At 35.4% G+C, this 17,530-nt stretch overlaps 1 pseudogene; it reads left to right on the top strand.

Annotated features, from left to right (window-relative positions):
• Positions 1–8,143: 8,143 nt before the first annotated feature.
• On the top strand, positions 8,144–9,268 carry LOC133324145 (polymerase delta-interacting protein 3-like; annotated as a pseudogene).
• Positions 9,269–17,530: the final 8,262 nt, after the last annotated feature.

A 17,530-nucleotide genomic window follows, 5' to 3' on the forward strand; every position in this document is an offset into this window, starting at 1 on the left:
TTCAGAAAGGATAAACACGCTCGTGTGTTTAGAAAATTTCGTGGATACATCCATTACTGTGGATAAATCTAAACCAAATGCAACTAGAAAGTCTGTTTCAAAACATTCGTCTCCACCTTCAATTCGAAAATCTTGTTCTCTATGTCGTGAGAAACCCCACCGACTACATTTGTGCCAGAAATTCATTGAATTATTCCCCGCAAATAGGTTTGCATTTGTAAAGCGCCAAGATCGGCGCATAAATTGTTTGGTAAAGGGACATAAACTAGTAAATTGTACTAGTAAAATAAATTGTTCGAAATGTGGTCAACGTCACCACACTTTATTACATCGCGAGTCTACAAAAACGAATAATTCAATTTCGGTTGTGACTCCAGCGGCTCCGTCAAGCTCGACAATATCGTTGTCAGCTTCAGCCCCCGTTTTTCGTCCCTTGCAATATACATCATCCACATCGTTTCGAGTGGAAAATAAATCTAAAAATCAGGATAATTCGAAACTATATTTCAACAAAATGTCAAAGAAGAAATTGATTAACTTCATTCATACGAATTTATTGGAAAATAATGTTGCAAAACGACCTTCAAAAAAAAAATCGGTATCGCGACAAATGCTGGTGCGTCCTATTTGGCTCAGCCCCCGAATATCGTTTCGGGTAAATAATAGCTCGATTGAAGTCCGAATCTGTAACTGCAGATTCATTTGCGACTTCATACTATTAAATGTCGTGCATTAATAAAAACTCGATTGAAGCCCGAATCTGTAACTGCAGGTTCATCTGCGGCTTATAATAAACTATTACGTAAATATTGCTTACGTAAGGTCCGAATCTGTTACTGCAGATTCATCTGAGGCCTTATATTATAAATTATGGTTGTAGCGGAGTTGGATCCCAAATCTGTTACTGCAGATTCTACTTTTTGTTCGAATAAAAATACTCACACTGCACTATACACATAAGGTACCTATTACTTAAACTATACTCCTGTCGTACCTATTGTGTACTTATTTGTATTGTTTAGAAACATACCTTGATGTTTCAAGGGGGTCGGAATGTTTAATTTAGAATTGTATAAAAACTACTTTTTATTGACCCCCTCTTTTGGTCTTTAATTATTCATTAAAATGTATGCGCTACGGTTTATTACAACCTTGGGTTAGCGCCTTTGACATTTTAACGAGTAATTACTTGTCACTTGCTTTTGCATCCAGGGGTACCATACTGTCATTCGGACAGATAACCCTGCAATCTCGTTTGCAAGCACATATCGTTGTGCATAGAAAGGTAATATTGTTTACCACTTCTCAACCAACTAAATAAACCATAGAATATATTACTTAGAAAACTCTTGTGTTTTTATTCTATTCTCTATTTTCACGGTCTCACTACACCCCTCCCTTACGGTCCACTGCTCCACGCATTCGGCGTATCGACTCCTATCGGCGGAGCCCCTCTGAGCTAAACAAAGACTTTTATGTCAGTTACGTTCTTTTGACTTGATATTTTCTGAAACAAAAGGACGTAACTACAACACAATTGGTAATATAACAAAGTGAATAATTATCAGATTGAAACTAAAATTTTTATAGCGTCCGGAGTGACGTGTGTTAAGTTTTTGTTAAAATCGGTTCAGATTCAGTCAAAGCTCCCACACATATTTTCGTCATATTTTGTGTAAATGGTGCATTAAAGCCCCAATATTTCTTTGGATTTGCACGAAATTTGCCATAGCATACTGAATTGAGTCTTGAGTGATGCGTGTGAAGTTTCGTGAAAATCGGTTCAGATTTCGATATAGCTCCCAAATGCAGTTTCCACCGATTTTATGTAAATGATGCACAAAAGGCATTAAATATTTCTCCGATAGCGATAAAACTTTGCACAGGGTACTTTTCCACCCTAATTAGTTAAAAAATAAGAAAAGCCTTAAATTTGGGATACCGCTATATGGGGGCTACCGTAAAAAATTGGCCGACATTTTCAATATCAAACATCCCAGAAGTAACATTAATATAAGTTCAGAATTTCGATCTTCAATATTGCGAGCTTTACAGGAGTGTGGTCTGGAGGAGTGTGTCTGTATACCAAGGCAATCAGATTGAACTGGGCTTACGGCTTTGATATCAAAGTAATGTTCCTAATTCCAAGCTGTTTCTCTGGAGTTGTGTAGGGAGGGTGCGCTCAATTAAGTCAGACAATCGATCTAAATAAGAGCAGACTTTAAAGATTTATAGAGAAACTAAAAGGGCTCATATTACCAGTTGTAATAATTGAAAAAAAGAATATGATGGAATGGTTAATGTTTCATCAATTGGTCTGAGTTTTAATCCGAAATTTGGCACTTATCTAAAAAATTGAGCACTAATAAATTTCTGAATAACTTTACTGAGAAATTGAGTTAAACTCACCAGTAGGCCTATTCTGTAACTTTTTAACAACATTCGACATTGTTTATTTTACAACAATTTAATTTGTTTGTTTTGTTGTTTTTACAATAACAAAAGAAAATTAAACAATATCGAATGTTGTTAAAAGTTACAGAATAGGCCTACTGATGATTAAATCAGAAAACAATATGGTTTTTGTGGTTTTAAATTCACTATTAAAATTTTATATGTTTCAAAGGTATTATTATAAAAACTTCTTAAGATTTCAACTTAGCACTGAGGTGATGGGTGACAAAATAGCCGAGTTTCTACAAAAATTGTGGGAAGAAACCTTGTTTAAGCTGCTATCTAATGCGATACTTCCAGGCCTAAAAATTGATGAATTTACTAATGAACAAAGGAAAATGGTAATAAATGATGTATGAGCGGGATCATGAGAAAGGAATTTGGCCGACAGATGTCCTTATGGTTAAACTGTTGATTTAAATCAATTTACAACAACCTAATCTGAAACATACAGGTCTGCAATAATGTGGCATGCTACAATTCCCCCACCAGAAAATCAGACTTTGGGTTGAGCAACGAATCCCAAAGCTGATCCCACCAGAAACATCATTGCCTGATATCCTTGGCGTGATAAGTACCAATAAGCTTACCTTTCAAGTCTTCCAACTCATAGTACGAGTTGCCAATATTTTTACGAACCCGAGATTTCAAGAAAGTTGGAGCCAATTTGGAGTTGTATCCATGTTCGAAGTTGCTCTGTTTGAAGTTTTTGCGGTAAACTTCTTGCCCAACAGAACACGAAACTTCTCGAGACCGCAAGTTATAAGTTTTCTCATTACGTTCGTCCCAGTTTTTCTGGTCCGGTTTAACATAGGACTTAATGGCCGATAAAATGGAGCGATTTACCCTCTCCGAGGCATTGGCCTGTGGAGAGTGGACAGCTGTATAAACATGACATATATTGTATCGTTTTAGTAAATTATTAAATTCTATAGCCCGGAATTGTGACCCGTTATCCGAAACTATAGTTTCGGGTACTCCGAACATATGGAATATATCTTTTTCAAGGTATTTAATAATTAAATCTGCCGAGAACTTTTTTACGGGCTTAATAAAAGGAAATTTGCTAAAATGGTCTAAAACTACAAAAATTCCAATATTTCCAGAACGTGAGCGGGGATAAGGACCCAAAAAAATCGACGTAAATCCTTTGCATAAATTGTGTTGTTACTGTAATTTGTCCCATAGGAGGACGTTGAACCTGATTGGGGTGTTTAGTACGTTTGCACACTTCACATTCATTAATATATTTTTTTACATCACTGGCTAGATTTGGCCAAAAGTAATATTTTCTGATTCGTTGCAGCGTTTTTGTTATACCACCATGAGAAGAGGTCGGGTTGTCATGTGCCTTTTTAAGAAGATCTAGAACTAAATCTTGTGGAATCCACAGTTTCCAGGTGAGATCGTCGTGTAATTGTTCCCCGGTGGCATGTTCAGTTCTCCTATATAAATAGCCATCCATAATCTTGAGGTCTGGCATTCTATCTAGGTTCTGCTTTATTTTCTCAAGTAATCCTAAGTATTCAGGGGAACGTAAACTAGGGGAATTCAGGTCTATAAAAAATCCAGAGTCTGACTCAAAATTTGCACCACTTTCTACCTCGAGTGATGAAATATCCTCTGTGTGTCTACGCGAAAGGGTATCTGGGAATATGTTCATAGAACCACGCCTGTGCTTAATATCAAATTTATAAGCTTGAAGTTTTAAGGCCCACCGAGGTAGCCGGATACTCAGGTCTGTCTGAGACATCAGCCACTTTAATGACGCATGATCCGTTATTACAGTAAACTGTTGTCCCTCGACATATGCTCTGAACTTTTTGATGCTTAGAATTGCTGCTAAGCATTCTTGTTCGGTCACTGTATAGTAGCGTTGGGCTTTGTTCAGTTTCTTCGACATAAATGCGATAGGAACTTCTTCACCCTCCACATTCTTTTGGACCAATACGCTTCCTATTCCTGTTTTACTGGCATCGCAATGTAGATAAAACGGTTGCGAAAAGTCGGGGCTATGTAAAACAGGGGCACTACTCAGTTTGGACTTTAAAACTTCAAACGATTGGTTTGCTTCATCAGTCCAGATAAACTTACGCTTACCTTGGAGTAAATCAGATAAATTTTCGGTACCACCCAGTCATTCCTAAAAATCTCTGTACCTGTTTTATTAAACGGGGAACCGGAAAATAGGTGATTGCCGAAACCTTGTCAGGGTCTGTTCTTAGAACACCTTTTCCAACAACATGGCCCAGATATTTCACCTCTGGAACGCAGAAGTGACTCTTGCCTATATTAATCGTTAATCCAGATTATCTAATCCTCCTAGCAACATAGCCCAGAACCTCAAGATGGCGATCAAACGAATAAGATATAATCAAGAGATCGTCAAGGTATACAAACACTTCCGTCCTGAGCGTCGTAATAACTTTATCCATTAACCTTGACATGGTTTGGGGGGCATTACAGAGCCCAAATGGCATGACTGTAAAATGGTAAAGTGGACGCCCAGGAACGGAAAATGCTGTCTTCTCTCTTAAGATCAAGGGTGGTTATAAACTCTGCTTTAGGGAGTCGGCTAAGGATTCCTTCAATATGGGGCATTGGATAGGCATCGCCAATAGTGACTGCGTTCAGCTTTCTACTATCCAAGCAGAGTCGGTTCTTGCCTGGTTTACGGTGAAGTACCACCCACGATGACCATGCACTATTAGACTCCTCGATAACTCCAAGGGCTAACATTCTATCTAATTCTTCGTATATGAGTTTCTCTATTGCTGTCGATACAGGGAAGTGCCTTTGTTTTATGGGAATGGCGGTTCCAGTATTTATGGTATGGAACAAAATGTTTGTTCTTCCAAGACCTTTCTCAGCAAAAGATGGAAACAGAGAAATTGTATTGTCCAAACGTTATTTTTGGGTCACAGATAGAGGTAACTGAATCTCTAATTCAGACAGAGAATGTTGCATCAACGATGTTTTTGCTAGACTAAGATCGGGGAGAATTAAGTTAAAAATGAGCCAAAAATCAATTCCTAGAAATAGTTCCCTATTCAAATTAGGAACTATAAACATAGTTATGGGCTTTTCCACACCCCTAAAAGAAATAGTGGTATCCACAAATCCCACTATCGAATGTTTATTCTCATCGGCTTTGGTGCACTCATCAGTGCAACCATCTTCGAGTTTTTTTGCTGACATTTAAGACAATTTGTTATGTAGATATTAGGGGCACCACAACCATAACAAAACACTGTCCTTTCAGCCAAGCAATCTTGATACCGATGGCCAGATTTACTACAATTCCAACACATGAGAGCTAAAGCTGAAACTTCTTCTTCAGACCTATCAAAGGAGGTAGGGCAGGGGCCAATATCACTGTCTACATCCACCTCAGCTATACGTTTGGAAAATTGTATATTTTTGGAATAAGACAATCCATGACGTCGCCGAACGTCCTGCATAAAAAACTCGCGTTTTCTACAAGTATGGCGAAGTTCTTGTATCGAATTGATTTCAATATTCAAGATCTCATGTTGAATCTCGGGTAAGAGATTCATACGCAATATATCTACTAAGGTTCTGTTGGAAATTGGTTCGCTTAGTCTATCGGTCAAATCCACTATCGAGTCGTAGAACGTATCGAATGACTGGGTTCTTAAAGCCTGACCAAGATTTGTCCAGGTGATGGCTGGTACGGATCGGTGGTAGCGCCAATACCAGTCGTTCGCTTTACCGTCGAATAAAGCACTGATATTACTACAAAGAATGTCGAAATTACCCTGGAGAGTCTGCGAAGTGAGAGCTTCGACTCGATAAATAAAATTTTCTGGGGTTAAACCACAATTCCCACCGTTAAATTTGATTTTCCAGTTGGAAATAATTTGAAGAACCTTATCAGGGTGGGGTCCGAGGACCATGAGGATCCAGAATTTTCAAAGTGTAGTGCAGTTGTAGGTTGGTTGTGACCACTACTGGAAGTCCTTCTGTTATTGTTAAGGTTGTTCGATTGAATTCCAAAAATGTCTCTGAAGGTAAGGTCACACTAGGCAAATATTTGACGAAAAGTGTCAAATATTTCTTTGCTATAATCTGACCACAAAATATTTTCAATGGCAAACACAAAAACAGCTGATTTTGGGCAAACAAAATTATTTGACAGTAAACAAAATTTTGCGTGTGAACGCCGACTAGCAAATATTTGCCTTATTTTTGGGCAAACATTTATTTGCCCTTACAATATTTTTGTACGGGCAAACAATGGAAAATAACAGCTGATGAATTCATTGTGTTGGCATTTATATTGTTGGAATTTCGTCATTTTGTTTGAAAACAAACCATTTTTGACACTTTATCCAATCAAATATGGCATTTTTATTAGTGAAAAACATAATTTCAGGCCCTAGGTGCGTTTTCAAACCGAATAAGCTTAATATTGGCATTTCGAATTCTTTTTGGGGAAGCCATCGCCTCGCAATGTTCAACATAGGTCAACATTTGTATATATGTAGCTGCGATATAATGACTGTTGTAGGCTTTAAACATATTTTCAAGCGATGTGGCCGTATTAAGTAAAATCCTTTATTTTGTATTTCAGGTTTTCAGATGGTAAATTATCTCGTCACATACAATTTTCAAATCTCGACATATGGTCTAGACAAACATGGAGTTTTGACATATTCTCCACATAAAGGTACAATCCGAATTTTATTTCCAAAGGGGATTTAATTTGTTGGAGGTTATTAAAATGTTCGGAACGGCTGAACTTAATCGCAAATTGTTTCATTCATAATTCAAATCCTGGCAAGATCTAGCTACAGCCTCCATATATACGTTACATCCGATTTAATATATAAGCTGATTCCGTGAGGGTAGAATAATTGCATATTATAACTTATTAATAACTTATAAAATATACAGGATTTGAAAAATAATCAAAGTTGGCCATAATTTCTCTTAATATTTGCTGGCAAATAAATTTATGCTTTTTGACAGTTTGATCAAACTGTTTCATGGTGCAAATATATTTTCCAATGTGACCACACGTGTTTTCCCATTTGATTATTTGACACTATTTGCTCACTGTTTGAGCAAACCAAATGTGTCAAATATTTGAGTGTAATGTGAACACAAAATCAAGAGTGTACAAATTTGAAATTTTTTTGGGGAAAATAGACATTTGAGTCAAATATTTGCGTATTGTGACCTTAGCTTAAGAGTCTGCTGTTCAAGGTCGGGCAGAGTTGGCATTTGATTGGTTGATGTACGATGAATATGTGGGGGTCCATGATTGGACTGAGGAGTCGCTCCATTATTGATATTAAAGGTAAGGTCACACTAGGCAAATACTTGACGAAAAGTGTCAAATATTTCTTTGCCATAATCTGACCACAAAATATTTTCAATTGCAAACACAAAAACAGCTGATTTTAGGCAAACAATATTATTTGACAGCAAATAAAATTTTGAGTGACTTGCCCACAATGTGAACGCCGACTAGCAAACATTTGCCTTATTTTTGGGCAAACTATTATTTGCCCTTACACTAATTGTGTAAGAGCAAACAAAGGAAAATAACAGCTGATGCATACCTTGTTGTTAGCGTGTATTTATTATTACCTCACAACCTCAACCTTAAAACTCAATTTTCCATTATATTCAAACACAAAAACTCCTATTCCATAGAAATAGAAACCATTCAAGATGGATATGAGCCTAGATGATATAATAAAGAGCAAGAAAATTGCTGTGGCCCCATCCTAACGATTGGCTGTGAAGAAACCACCATTGAGGAAAACATTAAATAGGCCGGCATTCAAAGAGGCTGCTCGTATGAAAATCATACAGAAAAATCGTATGAAAATCATACAGAAAATTTGTGATGCCAGAGATAAATTAATTGAAATAACCCGTAACAATGGTGATATACGCAAGAAGTTGTCACAGAAACAGGATTTGATCGTGTCGAAGGCACCATATAAGGCTAGCAGTTTTAAATACAGTCGATTGGGTGGCGGTGATGTTGGTGGTAAACTTGCAGCCAATGCTGGTGGTTTGAAGACCCGCAATGCTGGCATCATTGTCCTCAGCATCATTGCGCCGTAATGAGGTATTGGAAATACCCCGTGGCTATGTTGATTATGATAATATGGAGAAAATGGAAGAGGAGGAATATACTACGATCCATTCGATGTTTATGAAGTTCCTAATAATGAACGTCGTATATCCCCTGAATTGCCACCACCACCAGTAAAAGCCTAGCCCCGATCCCGACCAACGACGTTGTCCAAGTTAACACTCCTCACATATATCGTATGAGATGCGTTCACGTTTAGAACGTGCCCCAGATCCACATGCTCCCATGGGTATTTTTTAAAATCCCCTGACACCACCATCACCACCTAATGGTTCATCGTCATCATATGGTGGTCTGTCCAAATCATTGTCATCATCATCGTCGTCATCAGGCTATCGTATATTTTTTAGTCATTTACATCCCAGTGTAACACAATCGGATATTAAGGAACTATTCGAATATATTGGTGAATTGTATGATTCGCGAATTGTTCGGTCTGGTGTAGCTGAAATTATTTATAAGACATTGACTCATGCCGAGAAGGCTGTAGATACTTTTCACAATCGTCAATTAGATGGTCAACCAATGAAGTGTCTTTTGGTTAATCCCAGAGCCTCAAATAAACCCGCAGCACTTGCAATAAGAACTTCAAGTTCGCACTCATCAAATAAGACACCCCTAGAGATTGATATAGATGCTTTACATAAAGTGCTTTTCCGGCGTCATTACAAACAATTATAATTACAATTTTTAGAAAGTATATGACAAATAAATAATAAATATATATATTTTTTTATATTTTTTATAAAATTCATCTCCATTTCTATTTATATTGTACTAGCAGACCCGGCAAACGTTGTTTTGCCCTATCAGAATTGCATCAATCTAGGTTTTGTAAAAATTAACGAATTCATGAAAAATATATTTCAGAAACTTTTTACCAATTGTTAGTGGGGAATGTGTTAAGTAATATTATTATGGTTAACTATTAAATTATGTCAGTATGTTTGGTATTTCAGTTTATCAATTGGTGGAACTTATTCCACCAAACATAAGTAAGGATGGCGTAATTACTATTCATATTTTGATCACATACGATTCATAAGTCTTTGGAGTCATCAAAATTGGTGCAGACGTTCCACTATGTCGCGAGTTCATATAAACAGCGGCCAAAAATAGAAGGAGTTATCGTAAGTCAATGAAATTTGGTACATGTGCTTATTATTGGCCTAAAGAGCAACTGACAAAAAATTTGATAGATCGGACCGAGATTTCTTATACCTCCCATACAATGGGTCTTGAGAATGTCAAACTTTTTGGCCTATAAAATCTTTAATATTCAAACAAATTCAATGAAAATTGGCAATTTACATTTAAGTTGGCCTCTAAACCAACTGACCAAAAACTGGGTAGATCGAACCATGATTTGATATACCTCCCATACAAAGGGTCTTGAAAATTTTACTATTTTGGGCTATATAATCTTTAATATTCAACCAAATTCAATGAAAATTTACAATTTACATTACCTTATGCCTATAAAGCAATGGACCAAAAACTGGGTAGATTGGGCCAAGATTTGATATACCTCCCATACGAAGGGTCTTGAAAATCCGCTTTTTGGACCTATAAATTTTTTATATTCATCCAAATTGCAGGAACATTTTCATGTCTACTTCCAAATTACATCAAATTTGGGCGAAGAAAGTAATAGGTGCTGTAATTTAGTTGTTGGCCCATATTTCAGGTACCTACCATACCAAAAGTCCCTAAAAATTTAACTTTCTGTACTATAAAATCGTTATATGCAGCTAAATTAAGTATAGTAGTTTTATTTTTGTTGTTTTAGTTACTAATAAATTACTTTTTATCATTCACAAAATTTTCAAAACACATATCAGAGATATATTTATATCTCTATATATATAAAAATTACGTGTATGTTCGTGATCGCTAAACTCAAAAACTACTGCACCGATTTTGACAAAATTGTATGTACAGACACTATGGGGCGTGAGGAGTGTTTCTGTGTATTTTGAAGTTCATCGGACAGATGGCGCAATATTTAGTTTTTTTTTTGTGTTTCTGCAACGTAACTCAAGAACTTCTGCACCGATTTTGACCAAATTGTATGTACAGGCTCCAAGGTGCGTAAGAAGTGTTTCTGTGTAGTTTGAAGTCCATCCAACAGACGACGCAGTATTTATTTATTTGTGTTTTTGCACCGTAACTCAAGAACCACTGCAATCGACGTTAAGTATTTCGACACCAATTCATACATAATCTGTCTTCGTGAAAAGCGCGTGGGAGTCAAACGAAAACAAATTATACAAATGATGTTAACAATGTATAGCAACTTATTAATTGAGAACGGCGGGACCGATTTGACTAAGAGTTTTTATGAAAAAACATTTTTTTGAGAAAAATACGCGAAAATCTTGAAAATCATATTTTGAAGAAACGGCTGTACCTTCAATTATGTGGGACATATACCATAAAGTACTATACCGACAACTTACAGTTACTACCTTACCCTACATGAAATACATAATTAAAGGCAATTTATAGTGTAATAGCAGACCCGGCAAACATTGTTTTGCCCTATTAGAATTGCATCAATTTAGCACCCAATCTAATCGGGCAAAACGCAAAGAAACTATATAGCGCGCCATCTGTGGGACAAACTTAAAATTAAATAGAAACGCTTCTCACGCCCGATAGAGCAAATACATAAAATTTGGTCAAAATCGGTGCAGTAGTTCTTGAGTTTCGTTGCAAAAACACAAAAAAACTAAATATTGCGCCATCTGTCGGATGAACTTCTAACTACACAGAAACACTCCTCACGCCCCATAGTGCCTGTACGTACAATTTGGGCATTAGATGCTCTAGGTGTCTAAGTTATATGTGCTTTTATTGTTCCTCAAATATATTTTTCATGATGTTAAAAATGTTTCCATTGATAACGACTGCACCAATTTGATTCACATTTTCTTACGATTGTTTTTAATTGCAGTGGGAAGAGTTTTACCAACGAAAATTTTGAGAAAAACATAAAAAAGAAAAACATAACTCAAGAACGCACAGTGTCACGACCGCGGCCAAAAATGGTCAAAACCAAGTACCACGGAGGACAAATTTTTTAAGGAGGATTGATAGAATACACTCCAATTAGAATACATATGAAATTTTATATCGATATGTTAAGTAGTTTTGTATCTACAAAGGTTCAAATCTGATAATTATTTGTAAACTGATTTTTACCATATTTTCGAAAAATGGGTGTGTTTTTCTGATGCTCAAATATTTGAATATTCAAATTAACGGTTATTATAAAAGTGTTTATTTTGGTTGCTGTGGATGTAAAAACTAGGATTCGCTTTAGTTTGTATGTATATAGATATCATATGGTGTATACAGTCGTCCACACTTGTAGTACTTAGTTCATCAAATTTTTAAAACAAATTTTGAAATTAGTGGAGCAGAAAAAAAAAAGTTTAAAAAAGGTTAGCTCTAATTTTTTTATTTGAGTGGTGAAAATTGTGTTATTTAAGGAATAAAAAAAAAAATTAGCTGCGATCCTGCGGTCCTAAGAGTTATTTAACTTTTTTGGTGACAACCTTATTAAAAAAATATGGCATTTTCGTGAAATGGTTAGAAGCGAATGGTCAAATATGTTATGTATACAATTAAATAAGTTATTGAGGGTCAAATAGGAAGGAGAATATGTATTCAGAACATAGAAATAATACAATATTTTACATAAAATTTGCAATTAAGTGGTAAAAACGTTATTCGAAGCGAAGATATGGGAGAATTGAGCGACTTTCACAAGATGCTAACAAGTCATGCCAACAAATAATTAGTAGCAGCCCGAACTTTTGTTAAAACCGAGTTAAATAAGGATATTTAGAATTTTATATCCGACCTTGTAATATCCTTAAACAGCCATAAAGTACAGGCCCGAGATTATAACGTGGATAATACTAAATCGTACATTTGGGAAGACAATATTTTATATATATATATATATATAAATATAGCTCTGATATGTGTTTTCAAAATTTTGTGAATGATAAAAAGTAATTTATTAGTAACTAAAACAACAAAAATAAAACTACTATACTTAATTTAGCTGCATATAACGATTTTATAGTACAGAAAGTTAAATTTTTAGGGACTTTTGGTATGGTAGGTACCTGAAATATGGGCCAACAACTAAATTACAGCACCTATTACTTTCTTCGCCCAAATTTGATGTAATTTGAAAGAAGACATGAAAATGTTCCTGCAATTTGGATGAATATAAAAAATTTATAGGTCCAAAAAGCGGATTTTCAAGACCCTTCGTATGGGAGGTATATCAAATCTTGGCCCAATCTACCCAGTTTTTGGTCCATTGCTTTATAGGCATAAGGTAATGTAAATTGTAAATTTTCATTGAATTTGGTTGAATCTTAAAGATTATATAGCCCAAAATAGTAAAATTTTCAAGACCCTTTGTATGGGAGGTATATCAAATCATGGTTCGATCTACCCAGTTTTTGGTCAGTTGGTTTAGAGGCCAACTTAAATGTAAATTGCCAATTTTCATTGAATTTGTTTGAATATTAAAGATTTTATAGGCCAAAAAGTTTGACATTCTCAAGACCCATTGTATGGGAGGTATAAGAAATCTCGGTCCGATCTATCAAATTTTTTGTCAGTTGCTCTTTAGGCCAATAATAAGCACATGTACCAAATTTCATTGACTTACGATAACTCCTTCTATTTTTGGCCGCTGTTTATATGAACTCGCGACATAGTGGAACGTCTGCACCAATTTTGATGACTCCAAAGACTTATGAATCGTATGTGATCAAAATATGAATAGTAATTACGCCATCCTTACTTATGTTTGGTGGAATAAGTTCCACCAATTGATAAACTGAAATACCATACATACTGACATAATTTAATAGTTAACAATAATAATAATATTACTTAACACATTCCCCACTAACAATTGGTAAAAAGTTTCTGAAATATATTTTTCATGAATTCGTTAATTTTTACAAAACCTAGATTGATGCAATTCTGATAGGGCAAAACAACGTTTGCCGGGTCTGCTAGTATATATATATATATAAAATATTGTCTTCCCAAATGTACGATTTAGTATTATCCACGTTATAATCTCGGGCCTGTACTTTATGGCTGTTTAAGGATATTACAAACTCGGATATAAAATTCTAAATATCCTTATTTAACTCGGTTTTAACAAAAGTTCGGGCTGCTACTAATTATTTGTTGGCATGACTTGTTAGCATCTTGTGAAAGTCGCTCAATTCTCCCATATCTTCGCTTCGAATAACGTTTTTACCACTTAATTGCAAATTTTATGTAAAATATTGTATTATTTCTATGTTCTGAATACATATTCTCCTTCCTATTTGACCCTCAATAACTTATTTAATTGTATACATAACATATTTGACCATTCGCTTCTAACCATTTCACGAAAATGCCATATTTTTTAATAAGGTTGTCACCAAAAAAGTTAAATAACTCTTAGGACCGCAGGATCGCAGCTAATTTTTTTTATTCCTTAAATAACACAATTTTCACCACTCAAATAAAAAAATTAGAGCTAACCTTTTTTAAACGTTTTTTTTTCTGCTCCACTAATTTCAAAATTTGTTTTAAAAATTTGATGAACTAAGTACTACAAGTGTGGACGACTGTATACACCATATGATATCTATATACATACAAACTAAAGCGAATCCTAGTTTTTACATCCACAGCAACCAAAATAAACACTTTTATAATAACCGTTAATTTGAATATTCAAATATTTGAGCATCAGAAAAACACACCCATTTTTCGAAAATATGGTAAAAATCAGTTTACAAATAATTATCAGATTTGAACCTTTGTAGATACAAAACTACTTAACATATCGATATAAAATTTCATATGTATTCTAATTGGAGTGTATTCTATCAATCCTCCTTAAAAAATTTGTCCTCCGTGGTACTTGGTTTTGACCATTTTTGGCCGCGGTCGTGACACTGTGCGTTCTTGAGTTATGTTTTTCTTTTTTATGTTTTTCTCAAAATTTTCGTTGGTAAAACTCTTCCCACTGCAATTAAAAACAATCGTAAGAAAATGTGAATCAAATTGGTGCAGTCGTTATCAATGGAAACATTTTTAACATCATGAAAAATATATTTGAGGAACAATAAAAGCACATATAACTTAGACACCTAGAGCATCTAATGCCCAAATTGTACGTACAGGCACTATGGGGCGTGAGGAGTGTTTCTGTGTAGTTAGAAGTTCATCCGACAGATGGCGCAATATTTAGTTTTTTTGTGTTTTTGCAACGAAACTCAAGAACTACTGCACCGATTTTGACCAAATTTTATGTATTTGCTCTATCGGGCGTGAGAAGCGTTTCTATTTAATTTTAAGTTCGTCCCACAGATGGCGCGCTATATAGTTTCTTTGCGTTTTGCCCGATTAGATTGGGTGCTAAATTGATGCAATTCTAATAGGGCAAAACAATGTTTGCCGGGTCTGCTATTACACTATAAATTGCCTTTAATTATGTATTTCATGTAGGGTAAGGTAGTAACTGTAAGTTGTCGGTATAGTACTTTATGGTATATGTCCCACATAATTGAAGGTACAGCCGTTTCTTCAAAATATGATTTTCAAGATTTTCGCGTATTTTTCTCAAAAAAATGTTTTTTCATTAAAACTCTTAGTCAAATCGGTCCCGCCGTTCTCAATTAATAAGTTGCTATACATTGTTAACATCATTTGTATAATTTGTTTTCGTTTGACTCCCACGCGCTTTTCACGAAGACAGATTATGTATGAATTGGTGTCGAAATACTTAACGTCGATTGCAGTGGTTCTTGAGTTACGGTGCAAAAACACAAATAAATAAATACTGCGTCGTCTGTTGGATGGACTTCAAACTACACAGAAACACTTCTTACGCACCTTGGAGCCTGTACATACAATTTGGTCAAAATCGGTGCAGAAGTTCTTGAGTTACGTTGCAGAAACACAAAAAAAAACTAAATATTGCGCCATCTGTCCGATGAACTTCAAAATACACAGAAACACTCCTCACGCCCCATAGTGTCTGTACATACAATTTTGTCAAAATCGGTGCAGTAGTTTTTGAGTTTAGCGATCACGAACATACACGTAATTTTTATATATATAGAGATAGAGATTCTCATGAAAAATACTCATTAACATATTGGAAAATAGTGCTTGTTGCTGCTGTTGCTCCACCACCATCATCAATATCACTACTATAACCACTTTACGAGCAACGAGTTGAAGGGAAATTTTGAACAGAATCCACAGAATATTCTTGGATGGCCTTACAATATACACAAGCACGCACTCATTCACGAACCCATGACCTTTTCTTATTTTTTTAACTTTATTTTCTTCGTACAATACAATAATTGAAGCTGCTCCTCTTCCATAATTTCTTGGAAAATATCGAGCAAATATATTTTTGTTTTTTGACAGTTTGATCAAACTGTTATATTGTGAAAATATTTGCTCAAATGTGACCACACGTCAAGCATGTTTTCCGATTTCGTTATTTGACACTATTTGCCTGCTGTTTATCTTGATAAGTTGGCTTCTAAACTAGACTGTACCAAGCGAGAAATCTCATTCCCTAGCGAAGCCATCATCTGTGCTTGATTCGCAGCAAGCATTGTTGTTACCATTTCCCTAATATCTGAACTTGGATTCGTGTTTGTAGTATTCGAAGCTAAAGGGACGGTATTTAGAGAACCATCGGCAACTGTAGATGCGTGTTCTGTTTCTCGCACTTCCTGACTACCTGCTTTTTGGGTGGTCAATCTTTTCTGCGACCTAGTCGTGATAATGGAGGCACTAGGAGTGGGAGGTTCTAAACTGACCCTTGCGTTACAAACCGGGCAGTATGGTCTAGTTTTGGTGCACGATAGTAGACAGCTTTTGTGAAATACATGTCCACAATCTGTTTTGTAAATGTGTGACTTTGTGGTTACGGGATTAACGCAAGCATTGCACATAACCGATTCACCAGAATCGCCACTCACACTAGGGTTTTCAGTGTTGTTTGTAGCCATAGCTCCTAAGACCTTGGAAGGACTATAGACTTATTAAGCAAAGTGAAAGAAAATCTTTGAATAAGATCAAACTAATTACGAAGCGCTTAATACTATATGTCAATCAACGAAACTAAAACTAAGGAGGGTGCGCTCAATTAAGTCAGACAATCGATCTAAATAAGAGCAGACTTTAAAGATTTATAGAGAAACTAAAAGGGCTCATATTACCAGTTGTAATAATTGAAAAAAAAGAATACGATGGGATGGTTAATGTTTCATCAATTTGCCTGAGTTTTAATCCGAAATTTGACACTTATCTAAAAAATTGAGCACTAATAAATTTCTGAATAACTTTACTGAGAAATTGAGTGAAACTCACCTGATGATTAAATCAGAAAACAAAATGGTTTTTGTGGTTTTAAATTCACTATTAAAATCGTATATGATTCAAAGGTATTATTATAAAAACTTCTTAAGATTTCAACTTAGCACTGAGGTGATGGGTGACAAAATGGCCGAGTTTCTACAAAAAATCTGGGAAGAAACCTTGTTTATGCTGCTATCTAATGCGATACTTCCAGGCCTAAAAATTGATGAATTTACTAATGAACAAAGGAAAATGGTAATATATGATGTATGAGATGTCCTTATGGTTAAACTGTTAATTTAAATCAATTTACAAGAACCTAATCTGAAACATACAGGTCTGCAATAATGTGGCATGCTACACCTACGGTTGTTTTTGATTGCTGTGGGAAGAGTTTTGCCAAAGAAATTTGTGAGAAAAACATAAAAAGGTCGGAGATTGAAGTAATCGAATGTTGTATTACTTACACCTTTCATAACTCGAGAACGTCTGCACAAATTTTAATTACTTACTTACCTACTT

This window comes from Musca vetustissima, unplaced genomic scaffold (genome assembly GCF_032173495.1).
Source record: "Musca vetustissima isolate MV318-11 ecotype Yass unplaced genomic scaffold, APGP_CSIRO_Mvet_v1 utg2114, whole genome shotgun sequence".
In the NCBI taxonomy this organism is placed as follows: Eukaryota; Metazoa; Arthropoda; class Insecta; order Diptera; family Muscidae; genus Musca; species Musca vetustissima.